General features: G+C 39.1%; 1 long non-coding RNA gene across 5 annotated transcripts in view; it reads right to left on the bottom strand.

The window, feature by feature from the left end:
* The window catches only part of LOC137165530 (uncharacterized), a 100,877-nt gene extending 86,593 nt beyond the window's left edge, over nucleotides 1–14,284 (bottom strand). For 2 of the 5 annotated variants that reach the window (XR_010923408.1, XR_010923409.1), the window contains exon 1: nucleotides 13,958–14,081. This is a non-coding gene — a long non-coding RNA (uncharacterized lncRNA). Of the gene's footprint in view, nucleotides 1–13,796; nucleotides 13,922–13,953; nucleotides 14,083–14,211 lie in introns of those variants that run through there. The other 3 variants (XR_010923410.1, XR_010923411.1, XR_010923413.1) reach the window with 3 other exon arrangements.
* Nucleotides 14,285–14,541: the final 257 nt, after the last annotated feature.

The raw sequence follows: 14,541 nt of genomic DNA, 5'->3' as shown, positions 1-14,541 counted from the left end.
AGTTCCATCCCCTGCTCAAAGCAGGACCAACCCCAACTAAATCTTCCCAGCCAGGGCTTTGTCAAGCTGCACCTTAAAAACCTGTAAGGATGCACATTCCACTACCTCCCTAGGTAACCAGAATTTCACCACCCTTCTAGTGAAAAAGTTTTTCCTAATATCCAACTTCAACCTCCCCACTGCAACTTGAGACCATTGCTTCTTCTTGTCATCTGCCACCACTAAGAATGGCCTAGCTCCATTCTCATTAGTATGTATAATCTCCCCTGCAGCCATGCTGTAAATTAAGTCTCTGTTGGTCTAAATCAGTCAGGACTATCCTCTCTGTTCTGGGGAGGCGTCTAGTGGGGTACGCACGTATTTGGATCAGGTCTGGTCTTATCTGGTAACTCCATTAATGTGGCAAGATGGGTAAATATGTTAGTGAAATGTGCTGCTGATATGAAGCTGCTTCTCAGTGAAACGTGCTGAAACTAAACAGAGGGATTTCAAACAGACAAATTCAAGAAATAAAGCCAATGGTCCTAAAGAGATTGGGGAAAATGCAGTGTAATACATCTGAAGGAAAATAACTGGCACTAACGATATTCAGCTCTGTAATAAGAACCCTTTGCAGCTGCCTTTTCTCCAGTCTGTATGCACTTAATCTCGTCAACCTCAAACCCTCCATCTGAATAAACCATCTTGCTGCCCTGCTCTGACAACTATGGTAGGCATGATGTGTGATTACAACAATTTAATAAATAATGGGGGAAAGGACCTTTTATACTTTGTCTCTCAAAGTATAGAACATGTAACGACAGGACACCTCTCTACGTTGCTCATCACTTGATACTTATGAGAAGTTCAATTAACCAACCTTTCATCTCTCCTTGTATAGACACCTTTACCTTCCTGTGGCTAACTGTCAAGTCAGAGTACTTTTCCTCTCTGTGATTCTAAAGCTTGGTCATTCACTTAGAATGAAGTTCAAACTTCCACAAAGAGTTGGCACAGAGAAAGAAGATGAGAAATGTTATTCAGGTTACCAGTTTCTTAACCTCCCTGTAGGATTTTTTTTATGTGCGTGCCCTGGAATAGGGAATGGGTCCACTAATTTATAAGACTCCCTGCCATGTGTGTGCTGAATGAAGTTAACATACTGTACTTAATCCTGAAAGCATGTGGGCACTACACTTTGTAACATGAATTATATTTAGAAATGTGCATGTTTGTTGCAGGGATAAGAGCTAGTCTTTAGTAGTAAACCAATTAAAATGTTGTCTTCGTTCTCACACGTTAACATTCTTGAACGGGGAAGTAGGCTACTTCTTTTAGTAGAAATAATGAACGGACAGCAGACAAAGGATTAATAAATTATCCTAATCTGTGTTTGTTTACAAATGTACTATTCATACAGATGGCTTTGAGTAGAAAGGGTTTTGGCAGCACAATTCAAGCATGCAAAGTGATTATCAGCCAAAACTTTAATCACTAGTTTCTTCTTAGACAATTCTCTATGCATCCTTGTTTGAGCACAGCACAAATTCTCTGCACAGCTCAGTTGATATTGCTCTGCTTGAGAGCATACCTATAGTTCACACACTGTGCTGAAACTTTACTCCAAACACATTAAAGTCTATGCCTTAAATTTTCTCCCATGCAGTGTACCCCTTGACCAAAAAGAGGTGGAAGAGGCCAACATATAATTATGACTTCCTGGTGCTCAATGTCTTGCCATATTTGGTGGTTTTCTGAAAGTCCAAGGCAAGTGATTCAGGAGGCAAGTGATTTCATGGGACTCTCTCATTGTAATTAAAAGTAAATTTCTAGCCTTCATGCTTTTACAAAATAGCCTGAAAACATGAGTCAGAAGGCTCAGAAATCAGAAAGCAAACAAACCCCGCCCCAACATTTATAACTTTTAAAAATCTCGATTGTGCGCGCGCCTGGGGTAGTAATACTGCAAGCTAATTTATATCACATAGTTCTAATTCCTAAGGGACCATATTCCAGTTGACAGCTGGTAGAATACAGGTTCACTTCACCTCACCCCATCTTCCACTGCTGTAACAGTCCTTTGCAAATGTGTGTCTGCTTTATTCCATAGGAAAGTTCCTCTATATTAGGAATACCTAGTCCTGCCTCAGTGCTTGTGGGATGGATAGATGACTTGTTGATGTCCCTTGCAGGCCTATATTTCTAGGATTCTTTGATTACCCTTAGCTGGCCAGTTAGGGTCACAAGGAAGACAGAGAATGTGGCCCCATGTGATTTAAAAGGCTATGCTAAACAAGGTTCAAAATAGGCTTTTCCCACCTAGAAGTCAGTTTGGCTAGAATTGCCTTGAAAAACAAAGGGGTCCACTTACTTTTCTCAGCAGCATCCATTTTATAGCAAAATGACCCATTCTCTTTCACATGCAATATAACAACTTATTTTTCAGCTGGGTATGTTTCCATAATGTCCTTAGTCATTTAAAAAAAAAAAAAAAAAAAAAAAAAAAACCACCCTACCCTTATATCATATATAAACATGCATGGTCTATGAGTGTACACTTGTATCTAATTTCTAGAACAATAAGGTTGATCAATTTAAAATGCATTCTTCCAAAGAAAAAAGTCATATGTTAAAAGTTACATATGTACTTGAACATAAATTGACACAAAGTAAGCAATGTATTTAATTTAATACAAAGTTTAATCCCAGGAACATATTAAAGCAACTAGAGTTAGTGTAAATCAGACACAAAAACACATACAGCAATGAGTGGTAAGATGCTCTAAAGTTCTGAAGTTTCAAGTTCAGAAAGCAACCAATAGATATTTATTTTTAGTTAAAACTTGGCAATCTGAATTCTTTTAGACAAAATTTAAACACACATTTATTTTGATATTTAAATCACTGTTAAGGCGAAATGTAAAGTGAATTATAACCTTAGACCCTGGAGTCCACATCATGGAAAAATCACTGTCAAGTTCATAAAAATCAGGTTATTTTTCATCAACTTGATGCACAAATCCTGACTCATTTCCCAAGTAAAAATTAGGTCAATGGCCTCATTTGAATTCATATAATTTACACAATTAGCTGTCTTTGCTTTAAAAAAAGTCACAGAACTGGAACGGTTTAGTGTATCACAGGGCAAAGGAAGAATATACCATCTGTGTCTGCCCTGTGCAAGCAGTGTGTAAAAAATTAACTCACTTTTTAAAAAAAGAATTGGTGCAGCAAGAGTCAAATTTATCTGAATTTATTTTCAAATACATGCTAGAATGTATACACTACACATGCTTCTCATTAGAGCATCTTCCAGAATAGCACAGTGACCAATGATGCATAAACTTTCTTTTTTCCATCCCAAATCTAAGTGACCTTATTTAATGTAAACTTTCTCTACCCATAGTGGAAGATTCATCTGTATCCCTTGACTGATTTGCAAATCTCTTCCTTGGCAAAAGACACAGAGAAAGGGAGGGAAAGTGTAATAGTGTCCTGATCTTGGCAGTGGTCTTTAGGTGCTATTGTATTACAAATAAATAATAATGAAGTGTGGTTACTGGAAAAGCATGTAACTTAGACTAAAAAATGTTTAAAAGCATATACATGCTCATAGGGGCCCCAACCAAGATTATGATACCATTGTACTAACACTGTAGAAAAACCACATTAAGAAAATCCCTGCCGCAAAGTTTACACAATCTAAGTAACAAGAAAGACAAAAGTATAAGACAGAAGTATTATTTTCACTTTGCAACTGGAGACCTAAAGCACAAAAACTTGCCCAAGGTCACAGATGACAACATAGCCAGAAATTTAACTTAGCTCTCTGGCATCCCAGTACAATTCCTTACTTTCTTTTCACCAAAGTTTCCTCGCTTAGAACCTTTGGCTTTCAAAATACTTTACGATATAAGTGTATATTTCTTGTTGGAAAGCTTCAGCTATTAGATATTGTTGCTAGACATCATTAGTACAAAAATACCCAAAATCATTAATATCTCTGATAGTGAAGTAGAATTTTAATCTTTTATTCTTGGCTGCTTGCTTCCCCATGTTATATTCATGGTTGTCTTCTTCATTCACTCACGCACCTGTGGTTAAAATGTACAACTGCTAACATGGCTTTCCATCATGCTTAACAACAGCAAAGCTCCCTTGAGAAGTCTGAGGATCTAGGGTATTGGGAGGAAAAGTACTAGTGGGATAGTTAAAATATCTGTTATATTGAAGGAGTGAAAAAAGAGAGGTCAGGACAGATACTGTTCCCATCCTAGAAGAAAAAGAAGAAGTGAAGAAAGAAGACAGCTATACTATATTCACTCTTACTAGTACTTTTAAAAAAACATTACAGGAGTATAGCCATATTAACCATAAAAAGGGATAGTACCATGGTAATGTGATCTAGCACTAAAAAGATTTAAATTATTTGTATGAAATGAATGACTGAGTATTCCTGTAAAATGTAAAGTTTCAGCTAGCATTTCTTGTTGTCATGGTAGCATCCCTCATTGCTTCCTGCTGCCTTCTATAGAAAAGGTGGAGGTGGGTTATTTCCTGTTTTGTTTTTTAATTGCCTAGAGCCATTAAAGTGACTTAGTTCTTTTACAATTAAATATCATAGCAATTATTAGCACAAATCCTCAATACCGCATGATCTTGTTTTAAGAATGACCTCCAACTTAGCAGATGCAATCGTAAGGCTACTTCCCTAGTGTCTGTAATTAGCTGAGCCCACAAATTAACAGGACAGATTGAGGCTATTTTCAGATATCAAGTGTAGTGTTGTTCCAAATCCTGGGCCACCCAAGTAATGGGATGATGTGCAGTGCTCTTCTCCACAGAGGGTGGAATGGGGAAGAAGCCTCCCCCTCCCCTTGCCAATCCACACGGTCACTCAGCTGAAGTACCCCCTTCGTTTATGGGAGGAATAACATGAACATAGGTCATCTAGCTCCCAAGCCCCATACACCACTTGCAATGCAAAAATCTCTTGGAATCCTGACACCCCTGACTCCATGCAGTTTCAACTACCATGGAAGCCTTTGTGCTTAGGGAGGTAGAGGCAATATTTACTCCTTCATGTGGAAGCTCTCTTGTTCCCTTTTTTAGTTGCATGTATGTAAGAAGTTATATAACCATTTCTTACAGATCCACATTTCACCAGTAGGTGCAACAGAAAGTCATCCTTGATGAAACTTGTACAACTGCTTTGTGCATGGAGATCGTTGACCAAAATTTCACCTGCTCACTATAAAGTGGCAACTTGCAACTCTTAAGGCCATATACCATACAGTCTTTGACCCACAAGCCAAACTCCCACTGTATGTGACTCATTTAATTAATGTATTTTTATGAAAGTATACAGTACAGACACAGCAATGGCACATGTCCATAAATTCCATTGTGACAAGGGTCACCAGATAGGACTTGTAAATCTGTGTGTAGGCCCTTTTTCTTGGCATGCAACCACTGCCCAGTCTTTGAAGAAATGCTATGTTGTGGTTAGCTTTGAAGTGCAACACTGTTGCAAGCAGCAGGAAAGTCAGTTCTCTGCCTTAATCTCCCTAAAGACAATTCTTGAGACACATTGGGAAGTGAACACTGGTGATGTGGCTGAGACTCCTGAAAAAAGGAATTTGCTTGAATGCCATTTGAACACCTCTGTTCAAAGATTAGTAATGATGGCATAAATACAAATTTACAATTAAAAAATACCCAGATTCCATGTCACTAATTTCTTATCCAGTAGGACACTGGCCAAACTAAAATACTACTGTTTTCATAGAGGAGCAACAATAATATAAACATCACAAAAAATCAGATGACTGATGTCAAGGTAGCTCTATGGAGACTGCATCCCACCATTAGCTAATAGCTATAAATAAAGCTATACTACTTACCATTATCCTATACTTTAGTGAAATACATGCTTACAGCTTGATGAATAATATTAATTCAATCTTTTCTTTAAAAATTAATTGCTATACTAGCCTAACTGTTGCTCCTTGGAACACTAAACTGTTCCCAGCCTTTATGTGGCTATGCATTTGATGATGGGGAAGTAGAGTAAGTCTCCCCTCCTTTTTCATGGCTCAGGATCAGAATGCAGGGAGTGCTACTGTGTTATTCCCCTTAGGAGCAAGTTGCCAAAAAAGCCATGAGTAGGCAGAAATATAGTCAACCCCCTACTAGAACTGGCCATCCATGGCCTGTGAAATCTGATGTTCTTAAGGGATATATGTAGCAAATTGCTCTTTCCAGAGCAGAATTCCCCCCACTCCAGGGCTTCCCAAGGGGGGCAACTCTGTAACACGTTTTATAGTTAGTTACTCCTAATAAGTAATGGGTGGCCTTGAATTCTGAGTGCTGCTCTACAGCTGTTTGATTAATAAGAACATTGTCACTGATTTTTAAACATTTCATGGAATTCTTTGAATTATTTGGGGGTAGTGGGAAATAGTTATTCACTTAAACTTGCACATTAGTAGAGCTATCACAATTCCACAAGTCACGATCCCAAAACAAAATCTGCTGAAGCATGTGACTCTTGCACAGACATTTTAGTTTGATCATGATAGAAAAAATGTATCATAAAATTAATTAGGCAATTAGCAAAATTCACAGCTGCACTCTGACAAATGATTCAGCGTTTCTGTATTAATGAGGCAGTCCATATACTTTCCATGAATAAAGGTTTATGGAAGCATTCATTTCTTTGATGTTTATCATGAAAGCCAAAAATGAACTTCTCTTCAGATAAACTAAGCTTCTGTTCATGGATTATGATCAAAGGCCAGTCTTTGCTCCCTTCTTCTATTTAACTAGTATATTATATTTAATAATAAAGTTGGGTTTACTCCAACTCCCATTCAAGTCAATGGCAAAACTCCCTGACTTCAATGACAGCAGAATTGGGCCCATTATCACTTCTGACTTTTATAATTGTATAATTCCAAAAACAACTGATCTGAAACTGAATAACTTGCAGACAAAAAGTGCAAAACAAGAATATGTATGGTAACTTCCTTGTTAGTGAAGTATGTCAAAAATGCTTAATGTTATAGATCTTCATGTCTTCAGAGTACAACCATTGGGCCAGATCACTAGCTGATGTAAATTGGTGTAGCTCTGTTGAGTCAATGGAATCATGTTGGTTTACACCAGCTGAGGGTCTGGGCCTCTTGTTAGCTAATTCCATAAGTTTAAAAATAAGCAAATCTGTCTAAAAACTTATATGCAGCTCCTTGATCATTTCATGCTTGTACAGCCCTACAATCCCACTTGTGGTGGTGGAGACCTTGTAGGGAGTTTGGTCAGACAATCACGGTTATATTGATTCATTAATTGGAAGGGGGTGAATGTGAGCATTTGGAGCACTGAATATAGAAGAAGCATTAAGTTTACACTGTACGTGTACAATTCATTAGTGATTTACCTGATTTGTGTCAAATTTATGAATGCATGTGTGTAAATTGGGATTTAAAATACATTTTCATTAGGAGCATAATTTAATATTTCAATCTACTGTACTTATTCATTCTAATATAAGCCTAAAATTCAAGTTAGTTTTCACATTTCTCCAAGCTGAGCAAGCAGTTTTATAATTTGAAGGCACCCATCAATGTATATCTTTCCAAACATTTACGTATCCAAATGTTGTCTTTAAAGAAGTGTCCAGCTAAACGGAGAGAGGGTTTGCAAGGAAACCCAGAACCAGGTGATTCTTGGCTGGCTTTGGGGTTTCATTACAACACTCAACATAGCCCAGGCTTGTCACAAAAAGTTTGGACATGTTCATGAACCTTTCAAGAAACCTGACATGATTCATGATTGGGTATCTTAACCATGGGAAACATATGGTTTCAATCAATAGTTCTTTGCACTGAGTTTTCCAGTTCTTTGGCATCGGAAACTCAAAACAAAACGTGAGGGGTCGTGGTGGTCAGGGCCGGGGGTGAGAGGTACCTTTGTGATTGCAATCAAAAGGTAAGTTCCACTTCTCTTCTGCGTGCGCACATGCGCGCGTGCGCACGCACACACACACACACCTCTCCACTGATATTTTACATAGCTTTATGCCCTAGTTGGTTGACATTAGGGTAATGTATATTAACAAAAAATCTGAACAAGAACTCCAGCCTTGCATCCTGCATAACAATTCTTCATTTCAGCTCCTCCAGAGAGGGGAGACTTTCACAATAACATGACACAACTAACATCTGTCACTTAATGCACTTCCAGAAGTCGTCCAGTAATTATGGTTATAAGGGTGATAAACTAGACTGAACAGAAGACACAAATGGGCCCTAAAGGTATAGTTACACAAAACTTCAAGGGCTCATGTAAATGGGAGAATTACATCACTGCTAGTTTATATCCATAACTAAAACTATTTCATGAACTGGTGTTAGAGTAAAAGTAAAGAGTGAGGGAGAAGTGCTTGAAAAGTAAAATAACTACCAGAACAGAGATGACAGACAAGAGCCCAGGGTTGACTTCAGAAAGTATTTTCCCCAAGGAAGCTATGCTATGCTTTATTAGTACTATTAACAAGGAGGAGATTGATGTGGGTGAAACTTACACTGTTGGGTTGACTAATGGCTAAACAAGGAATCTGGAATGTATAAAGTGGATAGCAGTAAGCATCGGAAGTCCACTGGCATGAGAGAACTCAGAGATTTTATTTATTTAACATAGACGTCCTGCTAGGCAGAGCCTTTGCAAATTCTCTCCGCTCTCCTCAGCAGTTTACATAATCTCCTTACTCATGGCTATACAAGCCTCCTCCGGCAAATTCTGAAAGCCGCTTTTAGATCTTGTACAAACAGTAAACCCTCCTAGATTTATTACTGGTTTTTTCTACGAGGAATGATCTGACTGTCTCGGCTAAATCCCTGCTGAGTTTTGTGGATATTCGTGAAGGATAAATACAGCACATGCAGGACAAAGCACATTTGCTCTTCCAGTCAGTAAGCTGGATTGCTCAAATACAACTAATGCAAGGAAGCAGAAAGGATACACGTCTTTGATTATGCCAAGCTCTCTAACCCCAAGCAAAGACTTGATAGGACAGTTACCATTTATTATTTTAATCACTTAGCAGCTCTCATGGAAAATAAATATTCCACAGAGGAAGGAGGCTTTTCCTTTTCTTGTTTTACATTTTGGTTCTCTATTCTTTATTGAATTCTCCCTCTGACCATGTTTGCAGCGGATATTCATAAATCCATAAAGCCTCTGGGAAGTATGGGATTTAGTTCCTGTTTCAAATTGTCTGATTCCTCAAACTACTGTAAATGTTTCTAAAAGTTTATTTTCATTGTGTTACCAGTATGCATAAAAGAAGCTGCTTTATCTTGTCAAATATACTTTGATATCAGGTCCCTGCATTCTACTTATTTTTAACTCCAGGCCTTACAGAAAATACTCCAGCTATACCAGAAAGAATATTTCCTCCTGCTCACTCTACATGGCTAGCCTGTTAGAAGAGACTAAGAAGCTGACCCTGTTTGTCAGTGGCTATCCCTCAGCCTATGTATATTTACACGGCAGCTGGGGCAAGCCTCTCAACCCAGGTAGGTTGACTCATGTTTCCAAGCTGCAGGGGAGACATACCCACAAAGGTTTGCCTTATCACCATGTGCATCAAGCACTCAAACAAGAGCTACCTTCAGAACTGGTCTGCTGTCTTGAGACGAGTTTTGGCAACCAGAAGCCATTACTTCATGGACACTATTAGCAAGGGAAAGCATGAGCTTCCCAAGCACTGCATTACCCACAGGAAACTTTTATAGTTCCTGATAAAATATGAAATATAACAGCTACTGCCATTAAAAATCTTATATTTTTGGTTAAATTAACTTGGCTGCTTTGCATACAATTACAAAGTACATCAGTGTTCACAGTTAGTAAGACCTAATTATTATAGAAAAGTATTTCATAAGTAGATTTCAAAGTACTTCACAAAGGAGGTCAGTCTCATTACTCCCATTTTACAGAGGGGAACTGAAACAAAAGTGAAATGACTTGCCAGTGTCACCCAGCCTGTCAGTGGTAGAAAACTGGAAAGAGAATGCAGATCTCTGAGTCCTAGTCCACTGTACTACCCATTAGACCACACTCATCCATCTCACCAAAACCGATATTCAGTCCTCACCTGCCAACCCTTCAATGTACCTCATCAGATCAACTCTTGGAAAACCAAAAGGATTGAAATGTACTGAAGGCCAACATGTTCAATCTTTGTTAGCAGGGAGCAAATTCTTGTCTTGAAGACCCCTCACTGGAAACCCCCATTACTACCACTGCCCTGTTTAAAGGAGATGTCAGTTTGAGTGCTACAGATGAGTTCAACTGCTGCTATATGACACAAGACCGGTGCTCTCTAAATAAGCCAGAGCCCAATCTGTCTCACAAGGCATCACGATATGCTTCATCAACTCTACTCTTTTCAAGGCCTTTTAATCTTCCTTTAAAAAGTCATTTATATGACTCAAATTGCAGAGTGAATTATCCACTTCATTTGCTATCCATCAGGTAACATGAAATTCAGAATAAATGTCTCTGCTCAGTATAAAAAACACTGAGTAGTTACCAGCTAAGAGATCTTGACTGTCCTAGTGTTATACTCCATCTGCCCTGTGTTGAACTAACTGCATAGCAATAAGGTTGTGGCTTCACTGACAAAACAGGTTTGTTTTTACAGTGCATAATTAATGTGCGTTAGTTACATTGCAGTAAAAATATAGTGGACACAAAGCACGTGTACTAAACTACACAATGTCAACAGAGACAGTGGTTATAGTGCTGATCTATCTACCCATCTTGTGGTAAGCACTACAAGTGTCCTGTCTCCACTTACAAAGAGTGTAAGGTAACATCTTTTATTGGACCAACTTTTGTTGTTGAAAGAGACAAGCTTTTAAGCTTACACAGAGCTCTTCTCCACTTAGGATTTTACAGTGAAAAAACTATTACACATTTGTTCTCACTGTAAAAGAAACCTGTGTGTGTCAGTGAGGACAAATCCCAAGACAATAAAGACAGTGAATATGGGTAGGCAATGAATGGGTAGACAACTGGTCATCATAAGAGTCAGGCAGGGAAAAGGGTGGAAGGGTAGCAGCAAAAGACAAGTAATAATACATCCGTCAGGGAGAACTTGGATAGAAGACCAGGAAACAAAATGTGATGTAAAAGACGACAAAACAACGCAACAAGCTTTTCCTCTGCTAGTCACAATTACATAGTGACTTTTTTATCTAAAGTATGTTTTATTTCCAAGGCATCCTTCACCATAGTATTTATCTGCCAATACGATGAGGATTGTGGTAATAGTACTCAATTGTTTCTATTTTTTTGCCACTAAATTCTTTCCTCTTTGCCTTTTATTATTGGAATTCACAGATGACCGAAGGGGTTCCATAAGCAAAAAGTAGAGTGATGTGTAGTATATGCAGGTACTGTGGAAGCTTCCAGACTTAGCATTTTACCTTCAGGCCTGCAACACTCCTCCTATTGCACTAATAAACCAGTATCCAACATCAAGGCTATTCAAATAGTGTGATCTAATGTGATTAACCTAAATTTTTGACTTTTGGTCCCTAGAAGTGAAAGAGTAACTCACTAAAAAACACTGGATCATTCCTTTCTAATGGGCTTCTAGTCTGAAACCTCAGGAGATAAAGGAATGGAAGCTTTTCTACCCTGCTTGTTGGCCATCACTGATCCATTTTAAAATTGAATCTCTAGGTTGGAAATAGAAACTTTTAAAAGACTTCTGCAACATAGCTTGTGTGGAACCCAAACACCCAGTTACCTCTCCCTCTCTTGAAGCAAAATGCTAGTCCTCAGGTATTAGGAGCTTATTCTTCCACCAGTTTTATTTATTTCTAACTAAGTTTGGTTTTGGCCTAACAGCCTAACCTTCTAACTCTCTACAGCCTTTTACTTCATCTTTGATCTCACTGGACAGCAATATCACTTCTCTGTTGCTGCTGAAGATTATAGGCAGAAATTCTTCAGACACTTCATGCTCTTAGCCTTGTTAAGAATTTTAGTATTTTTAATCCTTGATTACTCTGATCAGCCCAGCAATTCTACTGGTTGTCGAAGCTATGACTCCCTGGAGAAGATGGCAGCTATGATGCTGTCTCCAGGTGCAAGTCTCCTTGGTGATCAGTTTTTTTCATTGTTTTCTTTTGAGTGCTTTTTTTAATTTTTATCATCTTAACAGCATAGTCGCACCTTTCCAAAATCAATATTCAATTTAATCACTTCACTGCACATCAAGCCACACAATATAATGAAAATTTGTCTTATGCTCCTGAAATCCCTCCTTTTTGAATCACATCCATTCTCTGTTATTTCTTCCCTAGCCCTCAGCTTCCTATATTAAAATTATTTTTCCCTGATAGCATTATTAATAGCAGAGTTGCATCCTTTGTTGGTGAGATGAAAATTATATCTAGCTTGATATGCCTGTCCTGCTGCCATGTGTGTGACAAAAAATATGCTCAAATCCCAAAACTTGTGTGAAATAATGGACCTATGAATGATATGGAATAATGTCACAGAAAATTAACATGACTTATCAGGGAAGACTAATTTGGATGGACCAAGTTGTTTCTTTGCTACATGTTTGGAGGTAGTGACTGTTACTATAATGAAACTCTACATGTGATGAATTTTTATTTATAAAACAATAGTCACAGATACACATGGAATTTCACAGCTCAGCGATTGTCATCCATCCCTGTCTTATGAGACTGAATCACTCAGGATTAAATAAAACATCTGCCTCTGAATACATGGTAGCTGACGTTACTGTAATCTCAGACATATCAGTCAGTTCGTTTCACAAGGAAGAAGGAGGAAAATTAGCAAGTTCTGAAACAGTGAGCTTTAACTAACGCAGCTCTCAAATCTAGAGCATATATATATTTTCAGAGGTAAGAAGTGACCTTCCAAAACTAATAATTCACCACTCCACTAACCCCAAAATTGCATCTAGAAAATAAAGTCTGAATTCCTCTCCCCCTCCTCCAAATCAGGATTTTAAAACAGGTTCTCTTATTTGTATCTAAGAAATGGAAATGAACAACTTAACTGGGTATCTGAAACTGTAACTGAGCCTTCGTGCTCCTGCCTCTACTCCAGGACAAACTCCTCAGACACTCTTGTACTGGTTAAATACCTTGTGCAGTTTATTTACACAATGGGTTCCCACCACCTTCACAACAAACACAGCTCTGGCCCAGATTCACAAGGGGGTCCAGCTCCTGTAACCCATATGGAAAAGCAATCTCTCTTCTCTTTCTGATTTTCCACTGCCTTCCTGTGTTTTTTTTAGGCTCTGCCTAACGGCAGTATTAGCCTTCCAGCTCTGCCGCACCAACAAATTAGGCACTGCCTGCTTAATCAGCTCTATTCTGTCTTACTTGATTGGAGCTGCTGTGAATAGAATGCTGACTCAGGTTTTCTGACCTCCCACTCGGTCACACACCTTACTCCCCTCCCCTCACCACAAGGTTCTTCTATCCCATGCTCTCCCTCCGTTCCTGGAGGGAAAATCTACCTCTATCCCTTGACTCTCCATTGGGGGGGGGGTCTGCTCATGCCACACCCACAGAAAGCACAGCATGGGGGATGGGACAAAGAGGGAGCCAGTCACCCAGCCTAGAGTGTCCTATCCCATCCAGCACCCATGGCTACCCTCTCAAAAGTGCCAGGAATGCATCTAGGTCATCTGCAGGGCCCATTTTGCATAGTCCTATGCTCTGTTTCGGGGCACCATCCCCCACCATGGAACTCACCACCTTCTGTAGGAACTGCTACTACATGTTGGGCTATTCCCTTATGAAATCTGGCAGGCTTTGCTGCTGTCTGCCAGGTAAGCAAAGCCTGCCTCTTCAGATGGTAGGATTGTTGATAACCTTCTAGGGTCTGCTGCATTTCTTCTAGTTGTTTTACCAACCATTGCTGAGTCTCCTGCATTGCCTGGGCCTCAAAACCTTTCTGCTGGCTTCAGGTCCTGGACAAGCCCCCACCCGTGTAACAGGGCCTTCATGCTCCTGCTCCTGCTTCAGTCCACAAACTACTCAGACATCCTTGTGCTGGTTTAACACCTTGTGTCATTTATTTACAAAATGGTTCCTACCACTTTCACAATAAATCCCTAGGGGACCTTGCTCCCATAACAGGTAGGAAAAAGCAATCTCTCTTTCTCACCTGCTGCTTGCTTTTCCACTGACCACTGCCTTCCTGTGCCTGTTTGCCTAATAGCTTAATTAGCCTTCCAGTTCTACCCCACCCACAAATTAGGCACAGCCTGCTTAATCAACTCCATTCTGCCTTGCTTGATTGGAGCTGCTGTGAACAGAATGCTGACTCAGGCCTTTTAGCCTTCTATTCTGTCACAGGAACCAAAGAATTTTTTTTTTTTTTTTTAAATAAAGCAAAACTCTCCTACTTTTTTTTTGAGATCAGAGTGCACCTTAACCTTATGTCATTGGCAACACAACCACAGAATATTTAAATTTACTGCATGTGGTTCTTGCC

The sequence above is a fragment of the Emydura macquarii genome, unplaced genomic scaffold, assembly GCF_026122565.2.
Source record: "Emydura macquarii macquarii isolate MOO-44397 ecotype Brisbane River unplaced genomic scaffold, CSIRO-AGI_Emac_v2 contig_2768, whole genome shotgun sequence".
NCBI classification, from domain to species: Eukaryota; Metazoa; Chordata; order Testudines; family Chelidae; genus Emydura; species Emydura macquarii.
The sequence above is the reverse complement of the archived record's forward strand: the minus strand, read 5'-3'. Positions and strand labels throughout refer to the sequence as shown.